The sequence below is a fragment of the Schistocerca nitens genome, chromosome 2, assembly GCF_023898315.1.
Source record: "Schistocerca nitens isolate TAMUIC-IGC-003100 chromosome 2, iqSchNite1.1, whole genome shotgun sequence".
NCBI classification, from domain to species: domain Eukaryota; kingdom Metazoa; phylum Arthropoda; class Insecta; order Orthoptera; family Acrididae; genus Schistocerca; species Schistocerca nitens.
Window position 1 is genome coordinate 333,108,570 of NC_064615.1, and position 6,000 is coordinate 333,114,569.

The following is a 6,000-nucleotide window of genomic DNA, read 5'->3' on the forward strand; positions in this document are numbered from 1 at the left end:
CCATCAACAAGTGTCAGCGTGCAAACCATTCATCGTCGATATGGGCTTTCGGAGCCGGTGGCCCACTCGTGTACGCTTGATGACTGCACGACACAAAGATTTATGCCTCGCCTGGGCCCGTCAGCACCGACATTTGACTGTTGATGACTGGAAACATGTTGCCCGGTTGGACGATTCGTGTTTCAAATTGTATCGAGTGGATGGACGTGTAAGAGTATGGAGACAACCTCATGAATCCATGGACCATGCATGTCAGCAGGGGACTGTTCAAGCTGGTGGAGGCTCTGTTATCGTGTGGGGTGTGTGCATTTGGAGTGATACGGGATTCCTGATACATCTAGACGACTTTGACAGGTGACACGTAGGTAAGCATCCTGTCTGATCACCTGCATCCATTCATGTCCATTGCGAATTCCGACCGACTTGGGTAATTCCAACAGGACAATTCGACATCCCACACGTCCAGAAATGCTACAAAGTGGCTCCAAGAACACTCTTATGAGTTTAAACACTTCCGCTGTCCACCAAACTCCCCATACATGAACATTATGGAGAGTATTTGGGATGCCTTGCAACGTGCTGTTCAGAAGAGATCTCCACCCCCTCCTACTCTTACGGATTTCTGAACAGCCCTGCAGAATTCATGGTGTCAGTTCCCTCCAGCACTACTTCAGACATTAGTCGAGTCCACGCCATGCCGTGTTGTGGCACTTCTGCGTGCTCGCGGGGCCCCTACACGATATTAGGCAGGTGTACGAGTGTCTTTGGCTCTTTAGTGTATAAAACATTCTGGGCCTTTTTGCCGCATCTACTCAGGATAAAACTTCGAGCTTTCGATCATTACTTCCAACATTTTCGTCATGAGCAGCTAACTCAACTGCAACTATGGTGAGCTTATGTAGCCCATAGACGGCTTCTGTTTGGTGGTTAATTACGTAATGCCGTTTTAGATGGTGTCAACGTTTCTGCACTGGTGGCGCCAGCGCTCGCGCCGTGCGTAAACACTGCGACTAATATCTCTGGTTCTTCTGTGCATCGAGAACTCGCTTCCATGCGCCGCTATACAACCGCTGTCACGGTTGATGTTCTTCTTGCACGTTCTTATTTCAACAGCCTTTTTAATTACAGAATCCCAGTATGTAGGAGTCTTGGTCAAAACATGTTTTTCGTCGAATACTGTTTTGCGCGTGTTTGTGTCGCCGTCCTGAGCAACTTCAGATTTCTCCAGTTCTCAATTTTTAACATTCCGTTGACGGAATCGCTTCTGCACTCACAAGGGATGTTATAAATCCCAGGGATCCTGAGGTCGAGACTGTGCTCAACAGCCCGTGGCATCTACTTTATGTTAGCAGGTCGGAAAACAGATCTGATGGCTCGTCTTCCCAGGACTCTGCCTATTTTGATAATGTATCGCTCGAGAAAGGAAGGAATACAATCGGTTGCTCAACACGTGAATGTTCAACATTTTCACGTTTACATTTCTTGGAGAACGCTAACTTCAGATCTCGTAAGCCAAAGCCATTATTTCAGAACTTGTACTTCAGATTATTAATTTCGTAATGCATGTGGCGCTCGTCACCAACAGTTTTCGCTCTGTGTACCAATGCATGTGAAACTGTTTTCTTCTGGGCTGGACAATGAAAACTCTGGGCGCTAAGGTACAAATCAGTGTACGTCGGCTTGTTGTACGCGAGTAGCTAAACGTCCGCTTGATTTTCGTTGGATCAAAACGTCTAAAAATGGCACCCTTGTTTCTGTATCTGTCTCGTCAGTGAACTGGCTGTTTGGGTGCATGCTGTTCATGTGTTCGAGGAAGTTCTCAAGAGCTTCTACGGTGTGTGGGCAGATGGCCATGTCATGAACGTGTCATCAACATAACGATAAAATGATGATAGACAAAGGGGAGGCAAATGTAATGTACGTTGCACAAAATGCTCTACAAAGAGGCCAGCCACTGCTGGAGGCAACGGAGAATCTATAGCCATTCCACCATCATTTCACACAATTTACCCCGATAAAAGAAGTAGGTGGTCGTCTTACTGTTGGGTGCCAAACTTATTTGTTGAGTACAACGTAAAAACAGGGGCTGCGTGCCTAAGTTTCTGTTTCGATGAAGAACACTTCAGCAACGTCGACTGGCCCTATGAATCACCCGATTTCCATCCTATACAAACTTTTAGGAATATTTAGAACGATGGATGAAACAAAGAAATGAACAGCACGGCAAGTATCGTATCTCTATAGGATCAGAGAGTGGCTTCTGCCGGATATGGCCATAACTTGAGAATCTTCTAGACTCTCTGCCTCGCCGAACTGAGCCCATCATAGGGATGGCGGTTATTTCTGAAACAACCGGTTTTCGGCAATATCCGTTTTTCTCTACGTCGACTTAACCTGACTGTTAAAACCGCTCAGAATAAACTGTTTCTGAAATAACCGATTTACGACTTTTTATTCCTATTATTTCCTGCAATAAATGTAGAAATCGAACAAAGGCAAAAATTTAGATTTGCCCAGTTTCAATTAAATAGACAAGCAAACTCATTCCGCCCACCGCTCGCTGTTTGTCTCCCAAAGTGCTAAGTGGTTGAATATTACAAAAATTACCAGTGTTCTCCTATCAACTCTAATTTTTCGAAACTCTGCTCAAGAATCATGTTTTAATTGAGGCGGTATTTGGGCAATAATCAGTGGTAAAGAGTGAGAACTGAGACTGAATAACTCTATTTTTCGTGTGAATTTGTCGGTTTTCAAGGGCTACAAGCAGATAATGGTATATTATGTAGACACAAGCAGCAAATGTGCTACTTTCTATTATTACTGTATACTGTCAATGAGTTGTTGTATGTCACTAATTTATAACTGTTACCGTAATTTCCTTTCTTTTTTATTATTTCATAGAAATGACAGACAAAGCTTTACGCTTTTGAAGCAAATGAAACATTGTATTTCATTGCTACATCATTTCGTAAAAATATTTCTAGATTAAGGTTTGCGCCATTCTGCAGTACATCAGATGTCTTGCGACGACATCGAGAAACTACCATGTGGACCAAGTGGGGGCAAGTCCTGCACGCTGCACGTACACGAATACCTTAAGCAAGGACATGCGGCACCAGAGACATTATTGTCTCAGCAATGTTGTACCGATTCTTATGCTATGTCTTTGTTACTCGTTTCTATCCACATTATTATTAAAATAGCACTGATCGCGTTTACCGTTTTCTACAGCAGCGCTATAATTCAAACCAATGCAAATTTTACGAATAAAAAGTACCCCTTTTTAAAAAAGGTTTATTTAAAAATGAAAATTTTTAGCGCTGCTGCTACGGCAAATTGATATTCCAGTTTTTTTTACTCGGTTATTAGTAAAAAATAAAAAAAAAACACCTGCTATTATCGAGACCAAACAAATACCACAAAATATCGGTTATTCAGAACTGAAATACGGCATCCGTTTAACCGGTCTGTTTTTCCCATCCCTAGCGCACCACCAAGACTCGAGACGGTATTAGCGTGATTTCTCTGGGGGGAAGAGTAGTTTTGTTTCCTACGCTTGGAATTCATTATTGTGTCCTGACTGTATATAACAAGCTAGAGGATAAAGAGTGCAGCATAGTCTACTTCACCTGCCACAAGGATGCTTACAACTTTCACCAGTGAAACACAAAAACAGTAAGAGAGATTTCAGTAACGCAGCTTAGCCTGAAGTTAGTCACCAGTTCTAAAATCCAACTAAACCAAAGAGCTGGAAGCGGTCGTTAGAGTAACTGAATAACAAACGAGAGAGTAAGAGCAAACTAAGACGTACTTCACGGGCAATTTTGAGAGAACTAATGTGTAATGTATTTGAGGGTGAAGGGCATACCGGGACAGATAAAAGAAACAGCAGGAGCGTGCCGCTAATTTACTCGTTGAAATGAAGGGGGCTCGGCTCGTCCTGATGTATCGCCTTAATTAACTGCTCCTGTCGACTGCTACCAGGTGGCTCTTGCTGCTGATTTTGTCTGCTGTCTCATTAGCACAGGCGGCGGAAAACCACGGTCCCGGAGCACGAGCGAAGCGGGCACAGCTAACACCGTAGTGCACTCGGTCCCACTGTAGTCGGCCTATCCACAACTTCTAAAGATTTCTGCTAGAATGTAGTGTTTAAGATGTCCACAAGTTCGGGGAAATCTACAAGTTCGGGGAAATGAGACAGCAGGAAACGGAACAATCGTCACGAAAATGGGGTTTTAACGACAACTCGATGCCCGAAACGAGCAGTTCCATCCTATCGTCATCAGCTGTTTGTCATCCACTGTCTGACAGAGTCCACTTCTAGACCTATCTGTCCATTACTATCTTCATCTATTGTTATCCATATTGCTCCTGCATGTTTTCTCATATGATCCATCCATATTCCATTAGTATATTGCCTTAGCCTTTTTCTGTCTCTTTCGTTAAAGAACATTCCTTATCCATAATTATCATTCGCCTTTAACAATGTCCCGCCAACCTCTACTTCACTTTTATTTTTGCCACAAATACAATGACGGAAAAAAAATCACAACATCATGAAGGAGTTGTGCAACATAAACGAAAGGTGACAGGCATGTTTCTACATCCGAATGATGATCTGTGTTCAGATTTCGTTCCAGTCGCATAGGAATGGTTCTGATAGTGCCAGTATGGGGATACAATTCACGTTTACTTTCAGTACACGCTGTAACAGTTGCGGACGTTAGTTACCTTTGAGAGTGGACATGGTGAGCTGGGTTAGCTAAGAATGCCCTTAGGGCGACAAAGACGCCATTCCAGCACCTCAGTGAGTTTGAACGAGGTAGTGTAACAGAGCTACGAGAAGCTGGATGTTCCTTCTGCGATACTGCAGGAAGACTTATTAGGGATGTAGCCGCTTGTACATGTGCACTGGTAGCGGTGATCACGAGAACGTATACTCGCAAAAAGACTGGGCTCCGGGCGATCACGTGCCTCTATTGAGAGTATCGTACTGCATCTGAAGCAGTAATTCCAGCAGCAATTGGCACCATAGTGAAACAACGAATTGCTTCAATTGGTTACTTGAAGGACAGCTCTAAGCCATCGGACAACTCTAGCGTCATCCACAAACAGCATTAACCGTCCCTGTACTGAACGACCAAGTGCAACAGGCATGGAACTACATCCCAGACGTCCAGCACCAGTCCAACAGAAGACATGTTCATTTGCAAGTTTTCATGCAACATTCTTGCAGTTACACTGGTTATTAATGTACCAACATTTCACATTTGCAATTACTTATTACGCACTTATATTAACCTACCTTAATTATGTCAGTGTACATCCATCACTCCAGGTATTTTTCTACATACTTTTATTTACATATCTGTCACTCATTCAAATATGCAAAGAGCTCTTCTTTAGGCTCTTAAACGTTCTAAGTTTTGAATGTTAGTTCCATTAATAGTCAGCGTTTCACTGACACGTGTTAAAAGTGGTAATGTACACTGCTTCTAAACCATATTTTTTGGACCTGCAGGACACTTGGGTTTGCAGCCTTTATTTACTTTATCAAAAGCACTAACGACCACTTTTGTTTATTTCTGCTCCTGAGCGCCCACGTATTGTCCAAACATATCCTAAACAAACCACGCAAAAGCTTTAAATTAGCACTTTTCCGAAGCCCCGTAATTGTCTCCCATTGCGACACATAAGTTTGTAATTTGGCTCAAAGCTGCATACAACCTCCCTCTGTAATTGCGTAAAAGCGCGGCCCCTGCGAAGTATCCTCGGTCTCGAGACGGTTCAAAAGGGGAGGTTTCGACACATAGGAAAAAATGGCCAGAGCTCTGAAGTTCATAGAAGATGTAAAATGTGTCAGCAACGTCACAGTGGCCCAAATTTCACCACAGTGCTGATCAACGCCGCTGTGGAAGCGTCACGCGATGAAAAGGTCGTGACGCCCTGCCTTAACCACATTTTACCTCTTCTTCTGGCGCCCCTACGATGGAGGTCAGA